At 44.1% G+C, this 15,861-nt stretch overlaps 1 long non-coding RNA gene across 1 annotated transcript; it reads left to right on the forward strand.

Annotated features, from left to right (window-relative positions):
• The first annotated feature begins 6,657 nt into the window (after window positions 1–6,657).
• Window positions 6,658–13,494, forward strand: LOC136620860 (uncharacterized). Its single transcript, XR_010791181.1, has 2 exons — window positions 6,658–11,214; window positions 11,808–13,494. It is a non-coding gene; the product is annotated as an uncharacterized lncRNA (long non-coding RNA).
• The last annotated feature ends 2,367 nt before the right edge of the window (window positions 13,495–15,861 follow it).

A 15,861-nucleotide genomic window follows, 5' to 3' on the forward strand; every position in this document is an offset into this window, starting at 1 on the left:
TCTATCTTCACTACTTCCACAAGTAAATTGTAGATCCCCATTAGGATGAGCTCCATGCCTGGCAATGTCATCCAGTGTGCTACTTGTGCAATGTATGTGGTCCTTGACCAGCCGATCGAGGGTGCATACTGTTGCGCAAGATGCGTGCACGTCGCAAATTTAGAAGCCCAAATTCTGGATCTAAATGAGCAACTGGCAACACTGAGAGCTATTGACAACATGGAAAGGAGTTTGCTGCTCACTGAGCAGGCACTCGCTGGGGTAGAGGCGGGGGCGGATGACAGTACGGAAGAGCAGGGGGAGCAGGCAGCTAGTTGGGTGACAGATAGAAGGAGGCGTAGAGGGAATAGATCCAGGGAGGCTGGTCCTGAACTGGCACAACCCAACATGTCTGCAACGTTGGCAGATGAGGGCGATGCCATTACAGAGCCAGCACCGCTGCAGCACGACAGGCCCTCTGAACGCCAGGGGGATGACTGCTCCAGTGAGACAGGGACGGGGAGTGCAGGGCAGGCTAGACAGGTTCTAGTGGTGGGGGACTCAATTATTAGGGGGACAGAGAGGGCAATCTGCCATAAAGACCGGGATCGTCGAACGGTGTGTTGTCTTCCTGGCGCTCGAGTTCGACACATCGCGGATCGGATTGACAGATTACTGGGAGGGGCTGGTGAGGATCCAGCGGTTATGGTGCACGTTGGCACCAATGAACAAGTTAGAGGTCAATGGAGGGCCCTCAAAAATGATTTCAGGGACTTAGGATCCAAGCTTAGGGCACGGTCCTCCAGGGTAGTTTTCTCGGAAATACTACCTGTACCTAAAGCCACACTAGAAAGGCAGCAGGATCTTAGGGAGGTAAACAAGTGGCTCCGGAGTTGGTGTAAGAAGGAGGGATTTGGGTTCCTGGAGAACTGGGCTGACTTTGCTGTCGGCTACAGGCTCTACCGTAGGGAAGGGCTGCATCTTAATGGGGAGGGTGCAGCTGTGCTGGGGGACAAGATGGCTAGAAGGCTGGAGGAGTGTTTAAACTAGGGACTGGGGGGAGGGTAAAATGAGAAATAGTGGGGTAGCCAGTGTAACTAGCGATCCGGGTCCAAGCAAAGGGAATGGGGGTCGAGCAGGGGGTGGGGTTAGTAGAGTTAGAACTGATAGATCAGCCATAAAGTACGAATAGCAACAAAACAAATTTAAAAAACAAAAAAAATGATATAAATTGTATGACCACGAATGCAAGAAGTCTGATCGGTAAAGTGGGTGAGCTTGAAGCGAGAATGACTGATGAAAACTATGATATAGTCGGAATTACGGAAACATGGCTTGATGATAAGTGCGATTGGGTGGTGAATTTGCAGGGGTACAATCTCTTCAGAAGAGACCGAAGGAACCAGAAAGGGGGAGGGGTATGTCTGTACGTCAAATCGAATTTGAAGCCGAGGCTACGGGAGGATATAGGGGTAGGAGACGAACAGGTGGAATCTCTGTGGGTAGAAATACAGGGAGGAAAAAATAACAAAATCCTGATAGGGGTCTTCTATAGACCACCAAAAGCAACAGAAGAAACTGAAAACTCACTACTAAGGCAGATAGAAGAGGTGTGAAACCGCAACGAAGTAATTATCATGGGGGACTTTAATTATCCAGATATAACATGGGAGAAGGAAACCTGCAAATCTCACAGGGGTGATAAGTTCTTGAGAGTAATTAAAGACAATTACCTGAACCAACTGGTACAGGAACCAACAAGAGGGAGGGCCATTCTGGACCTAGTACTAACTAACAAACCGGAACGTATAAAGGGGGTGCAGGTTAAGGGGCACTTGGGGAACAGTGACCACAATATAATCAACTTCCAGCTGTCAATCAATAGGAAGCCTTATCAAGGAGCGACAAAGAAACTAAACGTTAGTAAAGCAAAATTTGATCAGCTTAAAACTACTATCGGTAACATTAATTGGGACAACATCCTCAAAAATGACGGTACAGAGGACAAATGGGAAAAGTTTAAAAGGATCCTAATCACCTCATGTGAGCAGTTCATTCCCTTTAAAAATAAAAGAAACTCAACTAAAAGGAAACCAATGTGGCTCGACAGGACGGTAAGAGGGGCAATAAACGAAAAAAAGAAAGCGTTCAAACTACTAAAGCAAGAAGGCAGCGAAGAAGCGCTAAAATCGTACAGGGAAAAAAACAAAATATGCAAAGATACGATCAAAACTGCCAAGGAGGAAGCAGAAAGACGGATCGCCAAAGAAAGCAAAAACAACCCGAAGCTATTTTTCAACTATATTAACAGCAAAAGGATTTGCAGGGAAAGCGCTGGCCCTTTAAAAAACAATGCAGGAGAAATGATTGATGATGACGAAGGGAAAGCAAATCTACTAAACAGTTTCTTCTCAAGTGTATTCACAAACGAAAAGGAAATGCCACACGAGATGCAGGGGAATAAAACGAACCCCTCACAAAATATCTCATACCTAACACAGGAGGAGGTGCGGAAGCGTCTAAAGAAAACTAAAATTGATAAATCGCCGGGCCCAGATGGATTACACCCAAGGATACTAAGGGAACTAAGTGACGAGATAGCTAGGCCGCTATACCTAATATTTCTAGACACTATCAAGACCGGTGTTGTACCATTGGATTGGCGCATTGCCAATGTGGTTCCAATTTACAAAAAATGGAGCAAAAGTGAGCCTGGTAACTACAGGCCAGTAAGTCTCACTTCAATAACGGGAAAAATTTTCGAGGGGATTCTGAGAGACGCCATCGATGAGTACCTCAAGGAGAATAAGGGAATAATTCCTCACCAGCATGGATTCATGAAGGGTCGCTCATGTCAGACAAATCTGATCAGTTTCTACGATGAAGTAAGCTCTAAGCTGGACCAGGGAGAATCTATTGATCTTGTATATCTGGACTTCTCTAAAGCCTTTGACACCATGCCACATAATAGGCTAATATACAAAATGAGGCAGCTCGGACTGGGCGAAAACGTGTGTAAGTGGGTAAAAAATTGGCTCAATGATAGAAAGCAGAGGGTGGTAATAAATGGTTCGTACTCTGATTGGACCACAGTCGCTAGGGGGGTGCCACAGGGTTCAGTATTAGGCCCCACTCTGTTCAACATATTTATCAATGACCTGGTAGAGGGGCTGCACAGCAAAATATCAATATTTGCAGATGACACTAAATTATACAATATGCAATGGAGGACAACGTGCGGCTACAAACTGACCTGGATAAGCTGGGGGCTTGGGCAGGAAAATGGCAAATGAAGTTCAATGTTGAAAAATGCAAGACTATGCACATGGGCAGGAGAAACGGATGTCACCAATATTCACTTAAGGGGGTACCGCTGGGGAAAAGTGATATGGAAAAGGATCTGGGGGTATTAGTGGATAATAGACTAAACTGGAGTAACCAATGCCAGTCAGCTGCTGCAAAGGGAAATAAAGTCTTGGGGTGCATTAAAAGAGGTATAGGGGCGAAGGACGAGAACATTATCCTTCCATTATATAAGGCACTTGTCAGGCCTCACATGGAATATTGCGTACAATTCTGGTCACCGGTGCTCAGGAAAGATGTCACAGTGCTTGAGGGGGGTTCAAAGAAGGGCAACTAAACTAATACATGGAACGACGGGACTGGAATACCCTGAGAGGCTATCCAAATTGGGACTATTTACTCTAGAAAAAAGAAGGTTAAGAGGCGATCAAATAACCATGTATAAGTACATGAGGGGACAATACAAGGATCCCTCCCAAGATCTGTTTACACCCAGGACCATGACGGTAACAAGAGGACATCCACTACGATTAGAGGAAAGTAGGTTTCATCACCAACATAGAAGGGGATTCTTTACTGTAAGAGCAGTTAGACTGTGGAACTCTCTACCGGAGGAAGTGGTGATGGCAAAATCCATAGAGGAGTTTAAAAGGGGACTAGATGTCTTTCTGGAGAGGAAGGATATTACAGGATATAAATCTTAGGTTAAGTGTCAATCTGGGTATATAGGAAGGTAGGAACTATTAGGGGTTGATCCAGGGATTAGTCTGATTGCCATTAGGGAGTCGGGAAGGAATTTTTCCCCAAAAGGGCTAATTGGCTTCTGGCCTTGGGGTTTTTTGCCTTCCACTGGATCAACTCAGTAGGATAGACAGGCTGGACTAGATGGACATTGTCTTCATTCAGCCTTACACACTATGTTACTGTTATGGACCCTACCAATACACAGACCCAATATCACCAACCCTATTACAAAACACTCCCTTAAGGTCTGGGACTCCATCAAATACTCAGGAAACCTAATCTCTCCCCATTTACCCCTCCTGCCATTGCAACAAAACCCGTTATTCTCTCCAGGCAATGATTCACTCCAGTCCTTTAAAGCCTTGACCAACAATGGTGTCACTGAAATATATCACTTGCTTTCACTAGAGGGTGTTACCTTATTTCCTATCCTTCAGAGAAAGTATAATCTGCTGTCCTCTGAGATATTCCGATACCTACAATTAAAACACTTTGAATTCTCTTACCTTAAAAATACAAAATCCCCTTTGACTTTAACCCCTTTTGAATCCTATTGCCTCGGGTACTCACATGCTAAGGGCCTTATCTCACAGATATACTCTGGACTCGTCCATCCATCATATCGCGCACAATTAACATATGTATCGCGCTGGGAGGGGGATAAAGGTAACGCCCTCTCAGATGAAGACTGGTCCTGGATCTGGAAATCCACCGATAGAAGTGCCCGAAACATTCTAATGCTGGAAACATCATTTAAAGTGTTATTACGTTGGTACTTGCTTCCCACACGAAGAGCTCATGCAGTGCCAGGCTACTCTCCAAACTGCTTTCGCGGTTGTTTATCCCCAGGTAACACACTCCACATTTGGTGGTCCTGCCCCAGAGTTAAGAGACTGGATCAGAGTCTACTTATCAATATACACAGTAACCTACGGCAATATACGTAACAATCCCTGGGAGGCTTTACTGAATAAGCGTATTGAGAACATCCCCTCAGCCTACAGGAAACAAATATCCTTTTTTTCCTAGCTACAAAGCAAATCATCGCCCAATTGTGGAAACAGGCTTCACTGGATTTCTCGGCAGTAAAACGTCGAACATCAATAGTCGAAGATAGATATGAAGGGTTTCTAGAAATTTGGACTCCACAGATAAACAACAACCTCCCTTCCTAAAATAGTGGCCCCCAAACACCATATAAGTTACCATTTATAAACACAGCCACATAGCCCTGTACTCCTCCTCCGGACACTGACCACACGAAATAGAACCCCCGTACACCCCCCCCCCCCCCCCTTCCCTCCATCCTGACTACTCTCCCTTCCTCTTCATCTTTAAGTAGGTTGGCCCTGGCCAGGCCATCTTTGATTTAGTGATTTCTTGGATGAAGAAGTTCATGCAAAAACTAAGAGTTTTTATCATTCTGAACAACATATATGGAATTGTCATTTACCTAATTTTGTATACGGTTTGATTATAAAGCAATCACACTATGTTGTACCTGATAAATACTTGTCAAAATTTAATAAAAATTAAAGTGTGTAAGCCATAATGAAAATCCACAAACGGAATTTACATGCTGCAGATTTTGCAATCCGCACCACAGTTCAACTTCTTTGTGGAGAGATTCTTTCACAAATGAATGCACTTTGTTCAGATCTCATCTTCTTTGCTTCTACTGTATTCTGCTGCAGGTTTTCCACACATAGCAGCAGCACTAGGTTTGCAGGGCACCTCCTAAGATGGAAATCCAACACAGGCTGTAGAAAAAGATGTTAGGGTAGTTTCACATCTGTGTCTGGGGTTCTGGTTCCCTGCTCCATTTGGGGAATTGGAAAAGGAAATTTCCGGGCCGAAGGGCTCTGTCTGAAGACAGGACCGAAAAACGCCAAAGTACCCCGCTGACTATAATGGGGTCCGTTCTCTTTTCGCTCAGTTGCCCGGCTTTTACCTGGAAAAAAAAGTCCTGCATGCAGCACTTTTTCTTCCAGTATTTTGTGCCGGATCTTCAATGGCCGGAAGTACCAACGCAGATGTGAAAAACACCCTTAGTTGTTCCAAGTCAGCTGTCTGTAAAATTAGCAAGTATAAACAAAATAGAAAGGTTATAAAAGGAAAATATACAGGAAAATGCAGACATCAAAGCGTCAGATAGAAAACACAAAGAAATAAACTTTGAAAAGAAAAATAGAAGAGCCAAAACAAACAAATGAATTGAAACTGGAGTCAATGTCTGTAACAAAACTTCAAGCAATCAGCTGAATGAAATGGGATTTGCATATAAAAAAGTCAAACAAAAACCAGTATTAACACCTAAAACAGGAGAAAAAGTTACAGTGGGACAAAGAAAAGCAATCACAGCGAGTGGATGACTGGATAAAGCTCTATTTGGTGATGAATCAGAAATTTGCGTTGGCAAGGGACTTGATTCTTGAACTTTTATCTAGTGCCGTTCTAAAAAAAAACAAACAAAAAAAAAACTACATTTTTCCACTCAGCTATTATATCGGGTTGTATGTTTGTGGTGACCCGGAGGGTCCACTCAGGACACGAGGCCCCCGCAGAGGAGCTGGGAGGGTAAAGCTGTCACCGGTCACGGCAGCACTCACCAGTCTCCTTCCAAGTGTAATGGAAATTAAGGTATTATAATTGTTATATGAATTAAAACTGCGCAATGAGAGACGCCATTGAAATATACCAGGAGAAGTTACTTCACAAACTAGGGACATATGTCTAGATGAGATAAGAATATCAAGAAGCTTCCACATGTTAGCAGAAGGGGCCCTAGGAATAACAAGATACTAAGGGAGGGGTTGACGCCTCACACTAAGACTAGAGAATAATGTTCATAAACTAGAAATATGTGGATGTGTATATATATGGATATATATGTGCATATGTATGTGTATGTATATATGAAGGTGCACATGTATGTATGTGTGCCTATATGTATGTAAATGTGGGTATATAAGTAGTATTTAATATTACGCCACAGAGTCATGAAAAGGACTGCACAAAATGGCCGACCACATGCTTTGCTAAAGTACAGGGAATACATGTGTGTTGATAAGATAAGAACTTCGAGCTACTTGGGCCCCTCAGCACTCCATCAAGAGGTTATTCACTGCTGACTTGGAAGATTCTGGAAGGTATGCAAATGAAGGGTTAAGTTGACCTATGACAAATGTTGGATTGGAAACTAACCAATAAACTGCATAGTTAATTGTCCAATGATGTTGCGACACCCCAATGTAAGGGGACTATAAATAAAGATGCCCGACATCGATTTGTTGGGAATTCTTTGATGAATCCATAACTGTGTGGGCTCTGTCATTTAATTCCTCCGTCATATGACGTACTGAACTCTAGGTGTGAGCAGCCCTACTGCACGGGTCACCTAGACTTCAGTCACAGGGTACACTCTGCTGTCCCTCATCAGGCTACCGCCGTAGCATGGGTCATATGACGTCATTCACAAGGTACACTCCGCTTTCCCTAGACGGCCATATATTTTTGCCGCGACATTTTTGGTGGAGAATGAAGCGGGCCTCACAACAGCACCCCTAGCCACGGACGTTCCGGAGGTGGAGAACAGGACACAGAGAGACCGCGGTAAGTAACCCATTGTGTTACTGCCTGTCTCCTGAGCTCTGCTCCCTGGTCTGTGGTTTGGTGTGTGACGTGATGCGCTGTTTAGTGTACTAGTGAATGTTGCTGCTGTATGTGTGCTTATCTATGTGCTCCTCCTGAGTCTGTCAGATTTATTTGTGTAACTTTTCCTGTATTGACTGTCGCTGGCTGCAAGGTCTTAGACTGACACTTTTATGGTATGTCTAAATGTGTTAATGACTATTCTATATGTGATGACAAAGTTTTGTGTGTGTACAGAGACTCCCTTGACTGAGGGAATAAGACCTTTTAAGCATTACATAGACTGACAATACAGAAGGGAACAGCCTGCAGATATATATGTACATGTCACGTGCACGCTATATAATGACCCAGGTGACAAGACTGACTTGACCGTTATATGTGACACAACTTACGATACAGTGCAGTTAAATTAGTTTAAAGACGCTGTTATTCAAATAACTTACTGTTGATGAGCGCGTTCTTGTCAGTTGCAATAAGTTAACTTACCGCAACCCGTCTGTAGCAGATTACACTAATTTTGGTAGACTGCCAATTGACTTCTTAGAGACTGAATATGTATAGATAAGAGTTTATTGCTGTCACCGCAACTTGGGGAGAATTGTATATATATATTTTACATTATTACTTAATTAATTAATTAATTAATTAAATTAAATTAATTGCATTCCTAGTGGAGTTTTTATGATTTTTGTTAACAACACGTTTGATAGATTGCTGTGAGGTGCCTGTAGGTCTTCAGCAGCTGATCATTCCCCAGCATTATAAGTGTATATGTGTAATCCAATTTCACTGTCAGAGACGTGAATTGGACAATGACTCAATGTACTGTATTGCCCTTAAGTCACTGATGTATTAACAGCAGTAGCAGTTGAGTTGCCCCCATTTCCCATAAGTATATACATGTATGGCATGGATGCCAATGTATAGATGCCGGACGGCTAAAATGTTGTTGTTTCTCTGAGTGATAAAAGTTTTCTTTTGGTACTGAGGTAGGTGAGATTCAGCTTATTCACCACTGTGACCTGGGTATGCGCAACCTGGGTAGGACGATGAAGTGAGCCATTATATTAAGCTTTATATCATCACCCATCTTGGTCACTTTGGGGTGGTATCAACCCCATAGGGTACAAGACGGAGGTGGATTTTTTTTTTCGCCTAGTGACCCGTCGTGACGGCACTGGGGTGGTATCAGCCCCGGACGGCTGTGCATAGACAAAGGGGGGGGAGCATCCACCTATGTGATGACATTTGTACATGATTTTGCAGGATACACCTGAGGCTTAGTAATAACCAGTTGGATCATGGAAGGCTCACTGGGAAATGAGGGGGGAAGGGGAAGTATGTGTTCAAACGTCCACTAGGCAGATAATCCAGGAGACAATAAGCACCCCTGTCAGATGCGCTGATTGCAATTGATTGACTTATAAGAGTGTCGATAACTTAGACAATAGAGACACAGTAGTGACAGATGACGGAACATCTTCGCATACGCACACAGTTACTGGACTGGGACAGTGTACAGAGTTTATACAAGGTAACACTGACAATGACAATCTCCGCAAGCAACTTTATGCTCAGACACTAGACATCCAGGAAAAGAGAAAGACTATAACACAGCAGAGAAAGATTGGGCGGAGGTATGGGACGCTGTATAGACAGCTTAGGGTCCAGCATAAAAGGTTAATATTACTGATTTGTTACCCCGCTGTACTGGTGAGACATCTGCATACGGAGACCACCAACCGCTGCCCCCTCACATAATGTGTTCAGAATGCAGTGTTATATGGTTTGTTGTTATCTGAGCTGTTGATAGAATTTCCCTTTACATTTAATAACTGCATATCTCTATAGTATTTGTACATGGTTTATATATATTTTGTTTTCTGCCTCTCTCACAACCAGTAGGTGGCCACTGCTGGGAAGTGACGGTTTTGGTAAGAACACAATGTCAGCATTACAATATCGAGACTTAGTTTTAGCTGATGTTTGTAACTGCCCTTGGTAAATTAGTATTTCACCTGTACTATAAAAAATTGTGAACATGAGTACTAAATAATTATAACATACATTGACAATGTACAGCTCAGGCTGTGTATGATATATATTGAGAATATATGTATTAGTTCTGCTTATTTCAAGTGCTATACAGTCCTCACAGATATATTACAGTCAGACTCTTGGTTTTGTCTGGCATTCCTAATTGGCGGAGAGATAAATAAATATATAGGATTAACACATTTTTATGTCAAGGACATGCCCGGTATATGTATCAGGGCAGTATTATGGTATTTACTTATAACATGTGTACAGTTACTTCTACCCCCATATTTTGTTTTGTGGTGTACTTCTAAATCCGGCAGAAGCCATGTGGCTGGATTGGGCGCTATACCGCACTTCGGTCTTCCGCTGGATTTAGAAGGGGGGAGTAAGATTGAGAATATTTTAGCTTTTTTTAGTTACAGTAATAGGATGCACTCCTGTCACCTGACCGCATTACCTTCATGTCACAAGAAACTGAGGGGTTTGAATATGTAAAATGATGAACTGATGGCTAACTCAGATTTTAAGTCTTGTTTTGTAGATGGCTGAGGATACCAGGAACATGGCAGGTACAGCGGTGTGCAGTAGTCACACAGAATGAGGTAACAAGCAGAACCATTTCCACCTCATCTGTCAGCACAGGAGGCGGAAGTGAAGGCCCTGACAGAAGCATGTAGAGCGGCAGAGGGTAAGGCAGACATATACACAGATTATGGCCTAATATGCAGGATCTTATGTTGCTTACATAGCTAGGGATAATAGAGGAGGACTGAATAGAAGCAAAAGGAAATGCACGTGTGGGCGCTGCTGCCAAGGCAGCTGTGGTAAGACCTAGGGTAAGAGGGTTAGGTCAACGTCCAAACCTGTAACCCCGGCCCCTCCAGTGAGCTTAATAACTGAGCTGCTGGACGAAGGCAGGGGCAAGCCAGACGGACGCCGGCCTGTGGGAAGAGACCACTGATCATGTCTCATGCCCTCTACTCAATGATGGCCCATTGTGCACACAGAGAAACACACCAGTCAAAGACTGATGTAAAACCTTGTGTCTCAACATTGGATTGTTCCTGGATTCAGCACGGTCGCAGCCAGGTATACCCAGGAGCATATGACCTGTGCTTTACATACATAGGGAGAGTAGTGAAGACAGTACAGAGGCACACCTGGGCCGCTCTACCCACTTCTAAAGGTTGCAAATTTGTATATTATGCCATATCTGTGTTGACAGCTTATCTGTATACGTTAAGGCCTGTCCAATCAGGTATCGTTTTGCCATTACAGAGGTAGCAACCAAATTGTTGAACGAGGTAATTCTGTGGGTATGGGATTCCAGAGACAATAGAAATAACGGCTTTTATACAGTATGGTACTTTCTCTGGATATGTCCAGGCCCTGTAGAAACATTTATATTTGATGCATAAACCAGTGTTTGCTTCCCTTCCAGATCCTGACTCCGTGTATACAACACATGTTCTGGAGCCAGGATATTGGAAACATGTTCTGATGATAATAGCCACTTCAGTGAAGCCTGAAGGGAAAACAAACTGGGTTCACGCTGGTCACTGCCAGAGAGTGACCATGGCAGGAGAGTAATCATGTATCATTGTATCCTATGTAAAATAAATGTAATACTTATCCTCATAATAATAATGGGGAAGGGGTAATGGTATGACACCCTACTGGGAGCAATAGGTATTGCAGTGGGAGTACTGAGCTTTAGTGATATGATCTCAGGCCAGAGCAAATGAGGCTCAGGCAGTAAATCTACAGGCCCAGTGGATGCCATCCATTTATTCTCCTCAGTGTTTAATGTTTGGATTGTGATAAAATGTGTTAAGAATTTTAAAATGCCAGCTTAGCTGCTCAGCCTAATTAGAGTGTTAAAGCTATAGAATGCAGGTTGAGAGATCTATAAATATGCTCAGTCTAACTTAATGACCAATAATGAGCATTTTTGAAGAAATATTATCTGATTGATGAAAAACACTTACAAATCACAGATTGAGACTGAGAAACAGACAAATATAAACTTTAAAATGTCTAATATTTCTATGTGTTCTTCTAACATTGTGGAATTGTTGTCCCTCCAGTATCATCTCTAAGGAGAAATCTCCATGATGTCTATCATACTGGTTGACCTAATCTATGAAGCTATTGAGCCATAGAGCAAAGCAGCAAGTACTGTTCGCTTACAAAGAGTGCATTCTGCATGAATTATGGACAGCTGAACAAAGATGGACTGTACTTTGAAATGTGTTTCCTAAACACCTCTTTACAATATTGTGTTCCGCTTCTGCTTGTCTCATGAAGACACACGCACGCTCCTTCTCCTACCCAGGGATAGCATAGCTGCCATAGGTTCCAGCGAGGGGATACCCTATGGGGTGTTACCTTGTATGGGTAAAGGGTGTGGACTCCTGAAGAGAGCCCAAGGCGTTTATGCCCTTCTCCCAGTGTTAGGTAAGGCAACCTGCCCCTGTAGGATAGTTTAGTTTGGGGTCGGGAAGGAGAGTGAGATATTTGCTTGGTATAACATAGTGGGACAGCAGAGGTGATCTCAAAACAGTGGGAACAATGAAGAATACATATTTGTGTCATGATAATAAAATTATATATGTGTCTTTGAGTTAACATATATTGAAATATTAAGAGTATCAGTAATAGGGCTGATCGGGAAGATAATAAAGTGTTGTGTTTCTTAGAAATTTAAACTCTAGGAGTTAGAGTATAGTGTGTGAAGCTTTAGGAGTTGACATATCAAGTAGCATATTGGGTGAGTATATACATGATGTAAGAATAAATCATGTGCGTCGCTGTTCTCTTAAGGAGCAAGTAACCAAGGTCCAGGTAATGCTCTCTGGTATGTTAAAAAGTGATTAAAGCACTATGACTACCTACGAGACCAGGAACTGGTAATGAGACACCTGTTATCACAGGGGTCATCCTTGACAAAAGCATAAGATAATAGCAACATAGAATATAATGTGTTCTGTGAATGTATATATTTTACTAACTGTGAAGAGGAGGACGTTAAGAAGCCACCGCAGGAAGATTGCATTGCCCAGTTTCATATAAGAGGAGGAGATGTAATGGAAATTAAGGTATTATAATTGTTATATGAATTAAAACTGCGCAATGAGAGACGCCATTGAAATATACCAGGAGAAGTTACTTCACAAACTAGGGACATATGTCTAGATGAGATAAGAATATCAAGAAGCTTCCACATGTTAGCAGAAGGGGCCCTAGGAATAACAAGATACTAAGGGAGGGGTTGACGCCTCACACTAAGACTAGAGAATAATGTTCATAAACTAGAAATATGTGGATGTGTATATATATGGATATATATGTGCATATGTATGTGTATGTATATATGAAGGTGCACATGTATGTATGTGTGCCTATATGTATGTAAATGTGGGTATATAAGTAGTATTTAATATTACGCCACAGAGTCATGAAAAGGACTGCACAAAATGGCCGACCACATGCTTTGCTAAAGTACAGGGAATACATGTGTGTTGATAAGATAAGAACTTCGAGCTACTTGGGCCCCTCAGCACTCCATCAAGAGGTTATTCACTGCTGACTTGGAAGATTCTGGAAGGTATGCAAATGAAGGGTTAAGTTGACCTATGACAAATGTTGGATTGGAAACTAACCAATAAACTGCATAGTTAATTGTCCAATGATGTTGCGACACCCGAATGTAAGGGGACTATAAATAAAGATGCCCGACATCGATTTGTTGGGAATTCTTTGATGAATCCATAACTGTGTGGGCTCTGTCATTTAATTCCTCCGTCATATGACGTACTGAACTCTAGGTGTGGGCAGCCCTACTGCACGGGTCACCTAGACTTCAGTCACAGGGTACACTCTGCTGTCCCTCATCAGGCTACCGCCGTAGCATGGGTCATATGACGTCATTCACAAGGTACACTCCGCTTTCCCTAGACGGCTATATATTTTTGCCGTGACACAAGAGAACTACACGCTACTTTGGCCCAAGTACCACTGGGCCTCTTCCGGACCCCCGCAGATTGGGGATGGTGTTAGATATGGGGTAACCACTGGGGGCGCCGGGGTCCGTTTGGTGCGGGCTGCTCATCCTGGTGCTGCAGGGGCCCGGCTGGCGGCTCTGTTTGGGGTTCCCCTACTCTGGTGGTTGGTCGAGGGGGCTAGTGGCACGTCCCGTGCGCCTGTCCGCTGGTCAGCCGCACGGCGCTCGGGCCGTTGTGCGCCACCGAAGGGAGGCGGCTTTATGATTCCCTCCGGTCGTCATCTGACTTCTCCCCCCCCCCCTCTGTGCGGGGAGTCGTGCATATATACCTTACTGGTCCAGACTCTGGTTGCCAGTGTTTGGTTTTGACTTGTCTGCCTACACCCGCAATTATTGACCTGACTTCTGTGTGTTTGACCTCTGTTTTGCCTTCCTGTACTCCGCACGTGTCTTCGGTTTGACCCCGCTTGTTTCATGACTACTCTTTGGTCTGCTCATTTGTTGCTTCCAGCTCAGCTACTCGGAGCTCACCTGCCGGTTCCCCTGTCCATCCTTCTTTGGGGTCTATATCACTAGTGCAGCGCAGGGAACGTCACCCAGTTGTCTTCCTGGGGCCTAGCCCAGGGGGCAAGTAGGTAGGGACATGGGAGAGGGCTGGCTTAGGGATCCCCTGTCCATCTGCCCCTGCCAGCCCTAACAGAAACACTTGCCCATATTGCTGCTCAGTACCCGTTTCGACCTTCCCACTTAACCCCTGATATGAAGGCTGTGGTTGCTCTTGCCAATCAAGTGCACGTCTTGACAGGGATGGTGCAAGACCAGTCCACTCGGCTCCAGCAACAGGAGCAGACCGCTACCAGTACTTCGGTCACAACTGCTGCAGTCCCAGGGTCTGCCATCGAACCTAAGATCTCTCTACTTGACGTTTTCACTGGTGACCGTGGGACGTTTTTCTCTTTCCGGGAAGCGCACAGGTTGTATTTCAAATTACGTCCCCACTCGTCGGGTTCTGAATACCAGAGGGTGGCCATTGTTATTTCACTGTTTAGGGGCGACCCTCAAAACTGGGCATTCTCGCTACCTCCTGACTCGCGGTCCTGCCAATCGTTAGATGCCTTTTTTAAGGGCCCTTGGGCAGATTTATGACGAGCCAGATAGGGCAGGGTATGCCGTGAGTAAGCTATTGAGTCTTCGATAGCGAAGGCGTCCCGTGGAAGAATTCTGTTCCCAGTTTCGTCAGTTTTGTGTGGAGTCAAGATGGAATAACTGCGCTCTGAAAGATTTGCTTCTAACTGGTTTGTCGGAGTCCATAAAAGATCTGTTGTTGTTGCACCCGGAACCCGATACGTTAGAGCAGGCTATGACTACCGCGGTAAAGGCCGACCGTCATCTTAGGGCCGACGCAAGACTCAGACTGCCCGTGACCCGGTTCGAGAATCCGTCCATGACCTCAGCTACCAACGAAGTCGAGTCAATGGAAGTGGGCTCTATGTCCCCACGGGAACGCAAGGAATTCTGTCCCAGGAACCAATTATGCCTTTATTGTGGAGGTCCAGGTCATCAGGTACCTAAATACCACAAGACACACCTGCCGAAAAACTTCCGCTCCTAGGCGATGTCCGGAGGGATCGCCTAGAAACGTAGATACTTCCGGAATGTTCTTTTTTAAATTGTTTGTGGCGTTCCTTATTTCTTATAATGCTCATCACCTCAATGGTCAGGCCTTCATTGATTCTGGGGCTGCTGCGAACTTTATTAATTTTGAATTTGTCAAGTCTATGTCTGCATGTCTTTTACCGTTGAATCCTCCAATCCAGGTCTCGGGTATTGATTCCACTTCGTTGTCTGCGAGGTTAATCAGTAAGAGGACTTCTGAACTAGTTTTTTCTGTAGGGGCGCTAAATTCTTGTGATGGAGAGCCTTTCAGTTGGTTTAGTCCTTAGGTTACCCTGGATTGATTGGTCCACCTCTGAACTGTTGCAATGGGGGCAGGGTTGCAGTAAGCATTTGGTCTCAGACCAGGTGCATTCCACTGAATGTAAGGTAAGGGGGTTACCTCCATATATTGAGGATTTTTCTGACGTTTTCTCAAAACAACTTTCTGAGACGATACCTCCACACCGTGAATGGGATTGCAA

Source organism: Eleutherodactylus coqui, chromosome 3 (assembly GCF_035609145.1).
Source record: "Eleutherodactylus coqui strain aEleCoq1 chromosome 3, aEleCoq1.hap1, whole genome shotgun sequence".
NCBI classification, from domain to species: domain Eukaryota; kingdom Metazoa; phylum Chordata; class Amphibia; order Anura; family Eleutherodactylidae; genus Eleutherodactylus; species Eleutherodactylus coqui.